This window comes from Somniosus microcephalus, chromosome 11 (genome assembly GCF_052327205.1).
Source record: "Somniosus microcephalus isolate GS21.2 chromosome 11, FLI_Smic_1.0, whole genome shotgun sequence".
Lineage (NCBI taxonomy): Eukaryota > Metazoa > Chordata > Chondrichthyes > Squaliformes > Somniosidae > Somniosus > Somniosus microcephalus.
In genome coordinates, this window is record NC_140997.1 from 33,736,136 (window position 1) to 33,751,683 (window position 15,548).

The following is a 15,548-nucleotide window of genomic DNA, read 5'->3' on the forward strand; positions in this document are numbered from 1 at the left end:
CCCGGGCGGAAAGCAACCCAAATTTTCCCCCCTGAGAATTTTCAACTAATTTCTAAATTGCATTCTTAAATCTGCATTCGCACCACAAGTCACTGCAAAGGGCCTTTGGCTTTGCACCTGCTAATGCTCTGAGGTGTAAATTGTGTCTAGAGTCCAAACTGACTTTGAAGTGAAGTGGAGTGAAACTCTCTCCTCCTAAGGGTTCGCAACTATGCTTTATTCTGATGTCAGCTTGGGCTCCTGACTCTGATTTAGGCTGCATTTATACAATAACTGCAGCATCAAAGACTGAAACCACTTTGCACCCACAAGAGATCACTTGCTTTACATCACAGCACATCTGTATTGAAAGGACTAGGATAAAATCAATTATCCCTGGGCTCTAAACAGGAGCTCTTTCTAGGAGGCACCTCTAAAATGGTAGGTCTCATTTTGAAACTTACTGTAGTAGCATACAGACCTTTAATAGGTTCATACTTCGACACTCAGGTCTTTCAATACCAGATCTGTATAAACATTCTTATGTTCTTTTGTTCTTAAGCCTGTAGCACTCATGAAACACATATTATTTATTAATACAGTTAAGTAATACTAATCATATCATTGTGTGAAGCCATACATATAAAACACTGAAAAGAACATCAATTTCTTTTAAACAAGAAATTTCTGGCTGGAAAGTGTATGAGCTGGATTTTCCAAGCCCCAAGGAGGTGGGCATGGAGGTGGGACAGCCGGTAAACTCGGAGAAAGTGGGGACGGATGGCAAAGCCGCCCCCATCCCGCCTCCGTGCCCTTTTGCCAAGAGGCGGGAAGATGTGCAACTTCGGGTCCCGTCTCCTGGAGGCTGGAAAGGCATTTAATCCTTTTAACTGCCTGTTAACAGGTAGGGGTGTAGGAGACTTGGAGGAGGCCTGTGGCAGTCGGAGGCACCTGGAAGTAAGGTGTTGAGGTGAGTGATGGGTGAAAGTGTGGAGTGGTAAGTTTTAAAATGTGTTCACTTACCTTGTTTTCTTCCTGCAGCCTTTAACCGCGGTGGATCGGGAGAGCTGACATCCTGCTTGCCAATTTCACAGAATGGCTGTTGGAACCTCCGTTCCAATAGCCATGTGAAATTTACAAATTTGAAAGGTTTGATGAGTCCTCAACACAAGGACTCATCAAACTAAAGAGAATGTCAGTGTTTGACAGCTTCACAGAGCTGTCAAACACTGACATTTCTTCTTTGAAGAAGTCTTGACAGATAGCACGCCCGACTGTTGACGTGATCTGTCAGTGACTTTCTCCCTAATTGGCCTGCTGAGCCCACAGGGTGGGCTTAACAAGCTCAATCAGGGGAAATTCCCTCTGGTTGGCCAGACGAGGATGGAGGCAGGACATTGACACGACAAGCAGCTGTCCCGCCTCCAACTTGCCTCCATTCACAAAATCCAGCCCAGAATATGAGGAGATGGGTGCGAACATGGTTTAGCTTAGCTGTAATTCCCCTATAGTTGAATAGCCCACCAACACTCACTGTGTAAGCTCACTCATTAATAATGGCCACTGCAATGAGGCAGCAGATCATAGTGGAACTGGACCGCAACAAAATTCAGTGCCTTCAGGAAGGAGGGAAGAAATTCGAGGCACCAATTCTGTGTATATTTTTTCAATACCCTTCCAACTGAAGCTTTGTTTGAGGGAGGAAAGTACTTTTACTTCGTACATGACACATGAGAGGATTATTGTCCCTCCATAAAACAACACAAACAGACTGGTAATGTAACTCTATCGATAGAGCATGTTTTATTTAAGAAGCTTGCTGACTCATTGAAACGTTTGCTTCACTTTACCCTTGTGGCACTAAGATGCAACACTAATTTACTTCAGGTGTTGAAAGCAGTATCCTGATACTTTCGATACTTGAGAAGACAAGATGGAGAACCTCTACTTATTTTATTTTGGTTGTTCAGGTGAGAATTGATGTTAGAACTGGGGCATAAAACATTGTCTACTTGGACCACTTTTGAAAATAAAGCATATCCTATTCACTAGCCAATTGATATTTTACAGTACTCGACATAGATATTGACACATTGGGTATATTTTTTCCCTTTTTTAATGTTAGCGAAAAGGTTTCTCACTTTTTACTCACATTGTTTTTCTGGTGAACATTAACAAAGAGAGGAAAATATAGTCTGATATTTTTACAGTTCTATGATCCTCAGTTTAGTTCTTCTCTCCACATTCATTGCACTTTCTTTCAGCCAGGAATGCAGGATGATGTGAGCTGCAGAAATCTGCATGTCAACTATCTGTGTCACTCCCCAATAAGCTGAAAGCAGGTACACTCAGAGTCCCTGAGCTGAAAGCAGGTGAAACTGGTGGTCACAGCAAACAGATCTTTTCCCCTGCTTAGTCTGAGACAGGTGACAACTTTTGTTCAATGCAGTTTCAATGTTTATTCGACCACCCTTTTAATGCTTTAATACGCTACATGAGATACAAACTGGCGCCCAACTAATAGCAGGCTTTTTCTTTCCTCACCAATTTTGTTCGGCCAATCTTTCTTTTCTTCCCTCCTATCTTGAAGGTGTTCACTCCTTGCTGGAGTGGGGTTCCCAGGCACCCTTCAGTGCCCCCCACCATGTGGTCATTATTCATATGTGAGACTCAACAATGAGTATTGGGAACCTATTTATAGGAACATAGCAACAGGAGTAGGCCATTGAGCCCCTCGAGCCTGTTCCACTATTCAGTGAGATCATGGCTGATCTGTGACCTAACTCCAAATACCTGCCTTTGTCCCATATCCCTTAATAGCTTTGGTTAACAAAAATCTATCAATCTCCGATTTAAAATGAACAATTGACCTAGTATCAATTGCCATTTGCGGAGGAGAGTTCCAAAACTTCTACCATTTTCTACTACTTTGCGTGTAGAAATGTTTCCTAATTTCACGCCTGAAAGGTCTGGCTCTAACTTTTAGACTATGCCCCCAAGTCCTAGAATCCCCAACCAGTGGAAATAGTTTCTCTCTAGCTACCCTATCAGTTCCCCTTAATATCTTGAAAACTTCGATTAAATCACCCCTCAACCGTCTAAACTCCAGGGAATACAACCCTAATTTGTGTAATCTGTCCTCGTAATTTAACCCTTGAAGCCTGGGTATCATTCTGGTAAATCTACGCTGCACTCCCTCCAAGGCCAATATATCCTTCCTAAGGCGTGGTGCCCAGAACTGCTCACAGTACTCCAGGTGTGGTCTAACCAGGGCTTTGTATAGCTGTAGCATAACTTCTACCCCCTTGTATGCTAGGCCTCTGGATATAAAGGCCAGCATTCCATTAGCTTTTTGGGTAATATTTTGTACATGTCTATGATATTTTAATGATCTATGTACATGGACCCTGTGGAAGTACAGTTTCTCACTTAGACACAAAATGGCTTCCTGGGCATAGAATAAAAACTTAAATGGCCGACAGCATGATTCACTAACCAGTCTCTCGGGAACGAGATAATTTAGGAATGCTATATACGTACTCCTTATTTGTGATAAGCTTAACAAGGAGCCTCATTATACCAAACAAACAGCCAAGGACATGATAAGGTAAACATCGGCCCACAGGCCTAGTTGGTACAGTGAGAGAACAGAGGGAACAGAGAGATCCCATAATAAAGGATTAGTTAATCTTATCCCAAGGTATTTCCGTTCGTTATTCTAACGCAGCCCGGAATACATTGTTTCAATAATTCGCAAGGTCTGTGCCTTTGTAATCAGTTATGATTCAGTACTATGTCATGTGGCATAGAAAGCCTGTTTTGCTTCTATACTGTATAAATATACTACAACTCCTGTATTACTTTGAAGAGGTCTGATGTAGCCCTTGACTACACAACTCTTCCCTTGCAAGTAAATAAAGCCTGTCTTTAACGATACTTTGTGTTTAAAGAGTCTTACTCTGGAGTCGAGACTTCGACAGTATTACTTGGAGGTTCCACCGAGATCGCTTGCTGCCTTTCGGTAAGTCACGGACAAGGACATCGTGAATCTCTAATGACAGATCCTGAATGGCCACAGTGATGCTTTATCACATAAAAGGATTTCTCATTAGATATTAAGTTGGTGTGGTCTGTTTCTTCCGACGAGAGTACTGCGATCTAGTTAAGACTCATGTTTTAGACTTGAGTTGAATCCTGTAACCTTTGCTTCTTTTATTGTTGACCACTGAAAGGAGGAGAATACTGACAACTCAAGTCTTTAAAGAAAAAAAAGTATCGGGCAAAGAAGGCAAGAGGAAAGTCGACAGGGCTGAGTCCCAGACAGATAAGGTACCAAGTTAAAACTGCAGTATCAAGGGTGGGTCCCTTGAGCCGGGGCGGAGTCCCGCGGCAGAAAGTATCATTTGAGAATTGTCACTGTAATTTTTTAAGATCTGTATTATCAGGTCCAGGATTATTCTCTGTTGAGATACCTTCTACGAGGGTTCAAGCCCCTCGCATTAAAGCATAAGGATTTTATATGAACATAGAGGTTAAGAATTATCGTGACCATTGTTTTCCGTTTTGTTTGTTGATTGTTGACAACATTAAGACAGAAGACTTTCACATAAAGTATAAGTTAAAAGTTAAGGACTCAGTTTGTAGTGGCGTATAACGCAAACTGAGAATTGACTATTTGTTTAGTTTAAAGTATAAGATAAATGTCTGAATATTTGGTCTGTTTGCCTGTTTGGGCAGCTGCATTGCTTATCATTTCTTTGACTGTTGTCACTACTTGTTATTTTTCATCACTTGTGGTCCTTTGGACAGTCAGTAATAATCGTAAGGGGGTAAGGGGTGAAACTTGCGATCTAGAAGAAGAGAGCCTAGTTAAAAAAAAAACATACAAACTAAGATGGGAGCTGCACAGAGCAAGATCCCAGAAAAAAAAGGAACTCCCGCTTGTTATGTCTTTACCTACTATGGTCAGATATCCATAAATGATTTACCTAAGTGGGCTAGATGGACCAAGAAAGACAGACACCCTTTCCCCGTGGATGGTACATTTAATCTAGATAGAATCACGTGTCTAGAAAACTGCCTAGCAGGCAGAGACCCAAGGAGAAGGGGTGCAAAGTCAGTAAATTGGTCTGCCTTCTCAGATTGGAAAAGGGAAGCAGAAAAACGTAAGGAACACAGCATATTAGCTAGTAAAATTGAGAACAAAAATAAGAAAAGAGATCTAATGAATAAATTGATTAAACAAGAAAAGGTTACGCTAATGCCTTTAAGACAAAACCCGAAGCCTACCGCTCCTCCCTGTGAATATCCTCCCATGCCCACGACTCATTCCAGTGGCGACGAGGATGAGGGATGGTTCAGAAGACCAGCCCCGCCTCCTGAATACGAAGTGCAACAACAAGGCGCAGCGGGTGGTGAATCACCCGACCCCAGTGCTGTAAGTCAGGAGAATATAATCAACACTAGATAAGATAATTGAGACAACTCAGAAAAGGGATGAAGACGTTGAGGATTATATAGAAAGAATGGAAGCAGTTATGGGACAGCATTCGGGTATGACAAAAGAAAATTACCAAATCCCTTTAATTAACGCCCTTGTAAACGGCCTCAGAACAGAACTTAAGGAACCGTTGACTTTAGTTTGCCTTGACTGGAGACATAAAACCATTCCTGAATTGACACAAATCTTGAAAGGAATACAGGAAAGGAATAAAGATCAAAAGAATAAAGTTTCTTTGTTAATGGAGCAAGCAGCTTCTCCAGCCCCGACCCCCAGACTACTATTTATTATCAGGGCCACTACAGAGGACGAGGTAGAGGGTATAACAGAGGCGGATTTAGAGGAAATAGTAGAGAAGGGACTGGCAGAGGCCAGTGGAACGGAAGAGGCACAAACTCTCCGTGTTTTAACTGTGGTCAGATCGGACACTGGAAGTCCAACTGCCCGTTCCCCAAGCAGCAGAATCAAGGATGGGGAGTAGCCCCAAACAATGTAAATACCCAAGCCCAGGTTCACACTCGTCCGCAGACAGGTTTTACAACAGGGAATCCTTGGGGAGGTCAAAATACGGAAGGACAATTCGGATACCCAGGGCAAAATTATTCAGCATGACACGGAGAAACGGCCCCGAACAATACCCACACTCTCCAATTACCACTAGTATCGCTAAATTCTAGAGATGAGCCATATCTATCCATAAATATGCAAGGCAAGAAAGCCCCTTTTCTCATCGACACAGGAGCCACAACCTCACTATTGACAAAACAATACGCTACAGGAATTCCATGCACTGACAAGGATGTTACCTGCATAGGACTTTCTGGTGTCTCACAGACTCTGACATGGTCACAACCGTTACAAGTACGAGCAGATAATTTTTCTGGCCAACATGCTTTTTTGTTATCAGACGACGCCCCCATGAACCTTTTAGGGAGAGACTTGTTGTGCAAAATGCAGGCAACAATAATTTGTTCAGAAAAGGGACTGCAGATACACGTTCCGACCGATAGATGTACTATGTGCCTTTTACAAGAACAGCTGGCACATGAATCTGCATTGCACTGCCTTTTATGAAGGCACGGGAAAAGACACGACTATAAAAGACAGTTACTCAATTGGATCCCGTTGCATGCGGCCTGCCTGGATGCCTGCCAATTCTAGCTGCTGCCTATTATGCTGTACAACAAGCTCAAGGTATCACGCTCAATCACCGGACTATTTTATTTGTGCCACATTCAGTTGAGGTGCTATTGACAAAATGTGCCACTCAACATCTGACGTCAGCCCGCAGCAGTAAATATGAGGTTGAGTTATTATCCAACTCTAATCTCCTAATTCAAAGATGTTCAGCCTTGAATCCAGCCACGCTGCTACCCACAGAAGAAGACGGAACTCCACATTGCTGCGAAATGATCACCCAATTGGTGACTAAGCCCCGAACAGATTTATCAGAAACTCCTATCTCCAATAGTGACTTAGCGTACTACGTAGACGGGTCAGCCCTTAGGGATGACAAGGGATCACCTAGGGCTGGGTATGCCATTTCAGATGATCATTCAGTTGTGGAAGTCATAGAGTCATAGAGTCATAGAGTTTTACAGCACAGAAAGAGGCCCTTCGGCCCATCGTGTCTGCACCACCCATCCATCCCTGTCCAGTCTAATCCCATTTTCCAGCATTTGGTCCATAGCCTTGTATGCAATGGCATTTCAAGTGCTCATCCAAATGCTTCTTGAATGTTGTGAGGGTTCCTGCCTCTACCACCCTTTCAGGCATTGAGTTCCACATTCCAACCACCCTCTGGGTGAAGAAGTTCCCCCTCAAATCCCCTCTAAATCTCCTGCCCCTTACCCTGAATCTATGCCCCCTTGTTATTGACCCCCCTACTAAGGGGAAAAGTTCCTCTTTATCTACCCTATCTATGCCCCTCATCATTTTGTACACCTCAATCAGGTCCCCCCTCAGCCTTCTTTGCTCCAAGGAAAACAACCCCAGCCTGTCCAGCCTCTCTTCATAGCTGAGGCGCTCCATCCCAGGTAACATCCTGGTGAATCTTCTCTGCACCCTCTCCAAAGCAATCACATCCTTCCTATAGTGAGGCGACCAGAACTGCACACAGTACTCCAGCTGTGGCCTCACCAGCGTTTTGTACAGCTCCATCATAACCTCCCTGCTCTTATATTCTATGCCTCGGCTAATGAAGGCAAGTATCCCATATGCCTTTTTAACCACCTTATCTACCTGTTCCGCTGCCTTCAGGGATCTATGTACATGTACACCAAGGTCCCTCTGACCCTCTGTACTTCCTAGGGTCCTACCACTCATTGTGTATTCCCTTGCCTTATTTGTCCGTCCAAAATGCATCACCTCGCACTTTTCAGGGTTAAATTCCATTTGCCACTTTTCCGCCCATCTGACCAACCCGTTTATATCGTCCTGTAGCCTGAGGCTTTCCTCCTTGCAATTTACCACCCCACCAATTTTCGTGTCATCTGCGAACTTACTGATCATACCTTTTACATTCTCATCCAAATCATTTATGTAGATCACAAACAACAAGGGACCCAGCACCGATCCCTGAGGTACCCCACTGGACACAGGCTTCCAGTCACAAAAGCAACCTTCGACCATCACCCTCTGCCTCCTGCTCTCACTACCTCAATCATTTTCAGCGCAACAAGCAGAACTCTTCGCTCTTACCAGAGCTTGTATATTGGCTACTGATCAAACTGTTAACATTTATACCGACTCCAGGTATGCTTTTGGAGTTGCTCACGATTATGGACAGGTCTGAAAATTAAGGGGATTTCTAACTTCCTCAGGATCAACTATTAAGAATGCTGAGCAAATCAATAATCTTTTGAAGGCTCTAGTGTGTCCCACTAAGATTTCAGTTATTAAATGTCAGGCTCATACAGGTAGTCAGGATCAGATATCCCTGGGTAACGAGTGGTCAGATAGAGCTGCTAAATCAGCCGCTCTGTCGGACACAGGGCCACTGGTCTCAGCCTTTGTTTTGCGTCAACAAAAATCAGATAATGACCCACCTTCTATTAATGATGTTTTAGCCTTTCAGTCACAGGCTAACTCGGACGAAGTGTTAAGTTGGGCAAGGGATTTTTGCTTTAAAACGCCTGAAGGGGTATGGGTTCACCATGACGGCCGCATGGTGGCTCCAAAATCTTTACTTCCATGGATTGCCCGATGCGTTCATGTGTTCACGCATGCGGGCAAAGGGGGGATGGCAGACTATATTAATCAAACATGGTATGCACCAGGTATTTCGGCAATTGCAAAACAAATTAGTGAAAGGTGCACCATTTGCCAGGAAATGAATCCAGGCAAGACAGAGAAAGTACAGGCTGCCTCCCACCCAAATCCATCAGGCCCTTTCGTACATTTACAAATGGATTTTATTGAATTACCGCCATGTTTAGGATTTAAGTATGTGTTAGTAATTATAGATATGTTTTCAAGATGGGTCGAAGCCTTCCCATGTAAAAAGAATGATGCTGTAACAGTAGCAAAGTGCTTGTTAAAAGAAATCATACCAAGGTTTGGAATACCTATGCAGCTTTCAAGCGACAGAGGATCGCACTTCACTGGAGCAATTATAAAAGAACTATGTAAAGCTTTGCAGATTAACCAGCATTTTCACTGCAGTTATTATCCACAATCCGCAGGACTGGTGGAAAGACATAATGGAGTGCTGAAGAATAAACTTTCTAAACTTTGCAATGAAACTGGACTTAAATGGGTCGAACTATTACCCTTAGCATTGATGATAATGCGAGCAGCAACTAACAGGACAAATGGACTGTCTCCACATGAGATTGTTATGGGACGACCCCTAAGACTGCCATTCTCAGCACCATTTATGGTGAAACAAATGGACATTCATAAAATGGACGAGGCTATGCTAAACTATTGCATTGCATTAACTAAATGTATTTCCAGCTTTCACCAACAGGTAAAGGAAGCTCAAACGAGTCCAGCAGAGGGAAAGCGCCATGACTTGAAACCTGGAGACGACGTCTACGTGAAGGTTTTTAAAAGGAAGAACGGTCTGCAACCACGCTTCGAAGGACCATATCAAGTGCTCCTAACAACAAACACAGCCGTAAAGGTCAAGGAAAGATCTTCCTGGATTCACGCATCCCACTGCAAGAAGGCACTGAATAGAGACAATTGAATTTTGAAAGACTCCAACAATGAAGGCGTTACTTATATTTTGTATACTAATCGGACTACTGAGTCTAATATGCCAAGGAGATGAAGAAAGATCCCAAAAGAAACGAGAATTACACGTGAATACTTTTTTGTACATGTCTTACGAATATGCTAAAGCTGTTGGTAAATCCAGTTGTTGGGTCTGTGCCCATGTGCTTATTCACACCACGGGGGGAATTCCCCGAAGATCGGTTCCCTTTAATACATCTGAAACAGCAGAATGGGTGATAAGCAAAATATATACATATATATACTCCACATGCTCTCCTCTTTCTGCAAAACACATTTTCCATTTAAATAGGAACTGCAGGCTAGGAAAAAGAGAGAGGACTCCTTTCAACAACAAGCCAGTGTCGTCGACTTTGTGTATCACTTGGTCCGCACTTTGGGGGCTTACATAGAAGCACTTGTGCTTAGGAGAACCCCACAGGTTAGTTATAAACTGTGTGGGCCATGAATTAGTCCTCTATAAGCTGCTGTTCCCTATCTTTTAGAAAGTGCATAGTGGCACCCGCACTGCAGGCTAATATAAGCTGCAGGAAAATTAGAACACTGCAGGCTAATATAAGCTGCAGAACTATACAAAGACATAAACCTGAAATCAAATCAAACATAATTAAACCCTACAAGAACACACGCCCAAACACTAAGACTAGACAAAGAAGAAAGACGATCTTAAACAAGGTCAACCATCAATACAGGTAAATCCCGGGGATGGTTCCAAACGGAAAAGAAGTCGGTATCCTTGGCTAAAATCTAAATTTAGTACGAGGACCGATAGGAAGAGGTTAATTTCAGTTATATTGTCCTAGTAAGGACAAAAGGGAAGAATGTGGAAGTACAGTTTCTCACTTAGACACAAAATGGCTTCCTGGGCATAGAATAAAAACTTAAATGGCCGACAGCATGATTCACTAACCAGTCTCTAGGGAACGAGATAATTTAGGAATGCTATATACGTACTCCTTGTTTGTGATAAGCTTAACAAGGAGCCTCATTATACCAAACAAACAGCCAAGGACATGATAAGGTAAACATCGGCCCACAGGCCTAGTTGGTACAGTGAGAGAACAGAGGGAACAGAGAGATCCCATAATAAAGGATTAGTTAATCTTATCCCAAGGTATTTCCGTTCGTTATTCTAACGCAGCCCGGAATACGTTGTTTCAATAATTCGCAAGGTCTGTGCCTTTGTAATCAGTTATGATTCAGTACTATGTCATGTGGCATAGAAAGCCTGTTTTGCTTCTATACTCTATAAATATACTACAACTCCTGTATTACTTTGAAGAGGTCTGATGTAGCCCTTGACTACACAACTCTTCCCTTGCAAGCAAATAAAGCCTGTCTTTAACGATACTTTGTGTTTAAAGAGTCTTACTCGGGAGTCGAGACTTCGACAACACCTAAGTCTCTTTGGACATCCACTGTTTCTAGCTTTTCACCATTTAGAAAATATTCTGATCTATCATTTTTAAGTCCAACGTGGATGACCTCACAGTTGCCTACATTGAAATCTGTTTGCCACAGTTTTGCCCATTCACTTAATCTATCAATATCCTTTTGTAATTTTATGCTTCCGTCTACACTGCCTACATGCCACCTATCTTTGTGTCATCGTGAAACTTGGATATGTAGCTCTCTATCCCATCATCTAAGTCGTTAATAAATACAGTGAATAGTTGAGGCCCCAACACCGATCTCATAGAAACATAGAAGATAGGAGCAGCAGTAGGCCATTCGGCCCTTTGAGCCTGCTCCGCCATTCAATGAGATCATGGCTGATCATCCAAATTCAGTACCCTGTCCCTGCCTTCTCCCCATATCCCTTGATCCCTTTAGCCTCAAGAAAGATATCCAACTCTTTCTTGAATATATTTAATGAACTGGCCTCCACCGCCCTCTGTGGCAAAGAATTCCACAGGTTCACCACTCTCTGGGTGAAGAAATTCCTCCTCATTTCAGTCCTAAATGGCTTACCCCTTATCCTTAGACTATGACCCCTGGTTCTGGACTCCCCAGCCATCAGAAACATCCTTTCTGCATCTAGTCTGTCCAGACCTGACAGAATTTTATAGGTTTCGATGAGATCCCCTCTCAATCTTCTAAACTCCAGTGAGTATAAGCCCAATTGACACAATCTCTCCTCGTACGTCATTCCTGCCATCCCAGGTATCAGCCTGGTGAATCTTCACTGCACTCCCTCCATGGCAAGAACGTCCTTCCTCAGGTAAGGTGACCAAAACTGCACACAATACTCAAAGTGCGGTCTCACCAAGGCCCTGTACAACTGCAGCAAGACATCCTTGTTCTTGTACTCGAACCCTCTTGCTACGAAGGCCAACATACCATTTGCCTTCTTAACCGCCTGCTGCCCCTGCATGCTTACCTTCAGCGACTGGTGCACAAGAACACCCAGGTCTCTTTGCACTTCCCCTTCTCCCAATCTAATGCCATTCAAATAATAATCTGCCTTCCTGTTTTTGCCACCAAAGTGGATAACCTCACATTTATCCACATTATAGTGCATTTGCCATGTTTCTGCCCAATCACCCAACTTGTCCAAATCGTACTGGAGTTTCATGACATCCTCCTCACAGCATACCCTCCCACCCAGCTTTGTGTCATCTGCAAATTTGGAGATATTACATCCAATTCCCTCGTCCAGATCATTAATATATATTGTGAACAGCTGGGGTCCTAGGACCGATCCTTGCGGCACCCCACTAGTCACTGCCTGCCACTCGGAAAACGACCCGTTTATTCCAACTCTTTGCTTTCTGTCCGCCAACCAGTTCTCTATCCAAGTAAATACCTTGCCCCCAATCCCATGTGCCTTAATTTTGCACGCTAACCTCTTATGCAGGACCTTATCGAAAGCCTTCTGAAAGTCCAAATACACCACATCCACTGGTTCTCCCTTATCTATTTTACCAGTTACATCCTCAAAAAATTCCAGTAGATTAGTCAAGCATGATTTACCTTTTCTAAATCCATGTTGACTTTGTCCGATCCTGTCACTGCTTTCCAAGTGCTCTGCTATTACATCTTTTATAATGGACTCTAGCATTTTCCCCACTACCGATGTCAGGCTTACCGGTCTATAATTCCCCGCTTTTTCTCTGCCACCTTTTTTGAATAGTGGGGTAACATTAGCTACCCTCCAATCCATGGGTACTGTTCCAGAATCTATCGAGTTCTGGAAGATGACCAGCAATGTATCTACTATTTCTAGGGCCACTTCCTGGGATGTCGATTATCAGGCCCTGGGGATTTATCGGCCTTCAGTCCCATCAATTTTCCTAACACCATTTCCCTACAAATACTGATTTCTTTCAGTTCCACCCTTTCATCAGACCCTATGTTCCGCGGTATTTCTGGGAGGTTATTTATGTCCTCCTTTGTGAAGACAGAACCAAAATATGTATTTAGTTGGTCTGCCATTTCTTTGCTCCCCGTTATAAATTCCCCCGATTCTGACTGCAAGGGACCTACGCTTGACTTCACCAATCTTTTTCTCTTTACATATCTATAAAAGCTTTTACAGTCAGTTTTTATGTTCCCTGCAAGCTTACTCTCATATTCTATTTTCCCTTTCTTAATTAATCCCTTTGTCCTCCTTTGTTGAATCCTAAACTGCTCCCAATCCTCAGGATTATTGCTTTTTCTGGCCAATTTGTATGTCCTCTCCTTGGATCTTATGCTATCCCTAATTTCCCTTGTCAGCCACGGTTGAGTCACCTTTTTTGTTTTATTTTTATGCCAAACTGGGATGAACAACTTCTGTAGTTCATCCATTTGGTCTTTGAATGTTTGCCATTGCCTATCCACCGTCAACCCTTTGAGTGCCATTCCCCAATCAATCCTACCCAACTCGCTCCTCAGACCATCGTAGTTTCCTTTATTTAAATTGAGGACCCTAGTTCCTGAGTCAACTACTTCATTCTCCATCTTAATGAAGAATTCGATCATATTATGATCACTCCGACCCAAGGGGCCTCGTACAACAAGATTGCTAATTAATCCTTTCTCGTTACGTAATACCCAGTCTAAGATGGCCTGATCTCTGGTTGGTTCCTCGACATATTGGTCCAGGAAACCATCCCGTAAACACTCCAGGAATTCCTCCTCCACAGTATTGTTACTAATTTGGTTAGCCCAATCTATATGTAGATTAAAGTCACCCATGATGACTGCTGTGCCCTTATTGCACGCTTCTTTAATTTCCCTTTTAATGCCATCCCCAACCTCCGCCTTACTGTTTGGAGGTCTATATACCACTCCCACTAATGTTTTTTTCCCCTTAGTAGTTCTCAATTCTACCCATACAGATTCCACCTCATCAGGGCTAATATCCTTCATTACAATTGTGTTAATCCCTTCTTTAACCAGTAATGCTACCCCTCCTCCCTTTCCTTTTTGCCTATCTTTCCTGAATATCGAATACCCCTGGATGTTGAGTTCCCAGTCTTGGCCGTCCTTGAGCCACGCTTCTGTAATCCCAACCAAATCATATTCGTTTACCTCTATTTGCGCAGCCAATTCATCCAGCTTATTACAAATGCTCCTCGCATTAAGACACAAAGCCTTCAGGCTTGTTTTTTTAACGCTCTTAGACCTATTAGAATTATTATTTACTGTGGCCACGTTTGATTTAAACCGTTGATTTCTCTGACTGCCACTTTTGTTTTTCTCCTTCCTATCTTTTGCTTTTATCCTCGTTTCCCTTTCCTCTGTCTCCCTGCTCAGGTTCCCAACCCCCTTCCATTTTAGTTTAAACGCTCCCCCACAGCACTAGCAAACACTCCCCCTAGGACATTGGTTCCAGCCCTGCCCAGGTGCAGACCGTCCGGTTTGAACTGGTCCCACCTCCCCCAGAACCGGTTCCAATGTCCCAGGAACTTGAATCCCTCCCCCTGGCACCATTCCTCTAGCCACGTATTCATCTGAAGTATCCTTCTATTTCTACTCTGACTAGCACGTGGCACTGGTAGCAATCCTGAGATTACTACCTTTGAGGTCCTGTTTTTTAAGTTACCTCCTAACTCCCTACATTCTGCTTTTAGGACCTCATCCCACTTTTTACCTATATCGTTGGTGCCTATATGCACCATGACAACTGGCTGTTCACCCTCCCCTTCCAAGATGTTCTGCAGCCGCTCGGAGACATCCTTGACCCTTGCACCAGGGAGGCAACACACCATCCTGGAGCCTCGTTTGCGGCCGCAGAAACGCCTATCTATTCCCATTACAATTGAATCCCCTATTACTATAGCTCTACCACTCTTTTTCCTCCCATTCTGTGCAGCAGAGCCACCCCTGGTGCCAGGAAGTTGGCTGCTGCTGCCTTCCTCTGATAAGCCATCCCCCCCAACAGTACTCAAAGTGGTATATCTGTTGGAGAGGGGGATGGCCGCAGGGGACCGCTGCACTACCTGCCTGCGCCTAGTACTCTGCCTGTTGGTCACCCGTTCCCTTTCTTCCTGCCCAACCTCTACCTGCGGTGTGTCCAACTCCGTAAATGTGCTATTCACAATGTCCCGAGCATCGTGAACGCTCCAGTATGCATCCAATCGCAGCTCCAGCACCGCAATGCGGTCTGTCAGTAGCTGCAGCTGGGTGCACTTCCTGCACACATAGTTGTCAGGGACACAGGAAGTGTCCCTGAGTTCCCACATCTCGCAGGAGGAGCAGATCACAGGGCCGGGCTGTCCTGCCATGACTTACCATTTAATTAATTGAGTTTAAATTAAATCAATCAATCCCACTAATTACGCTACAGTTAAATAGTTTACCAACAGTCCCCGCTACACCAGAGAGACCTTAGAAACTATAAAAC

The 15,548-nt window shown here is 43.6% G+C and overlaps 1 long non-coding RNA gene across 1 annotated transcript; it reads left to right on the forward strand.

Annotated features, from left to right (window-relative positions):
- Positions 1–3,725: 3,725 nt before the first annotated feature.
- Positions 3,726–11,068, forward strand: LOC147110462 (uncharacterized). Its single transcript, XR_015079925.1, has 2 exons — positions 3,726–4,308; positions 9,437–11,068. It is a non-coding gene; the product is annotated as an uncharacterized LOC147110462 (long non-coding RNA).
- Positions 11,069–15,548: the final 4,480 nt, after the last annotated feature.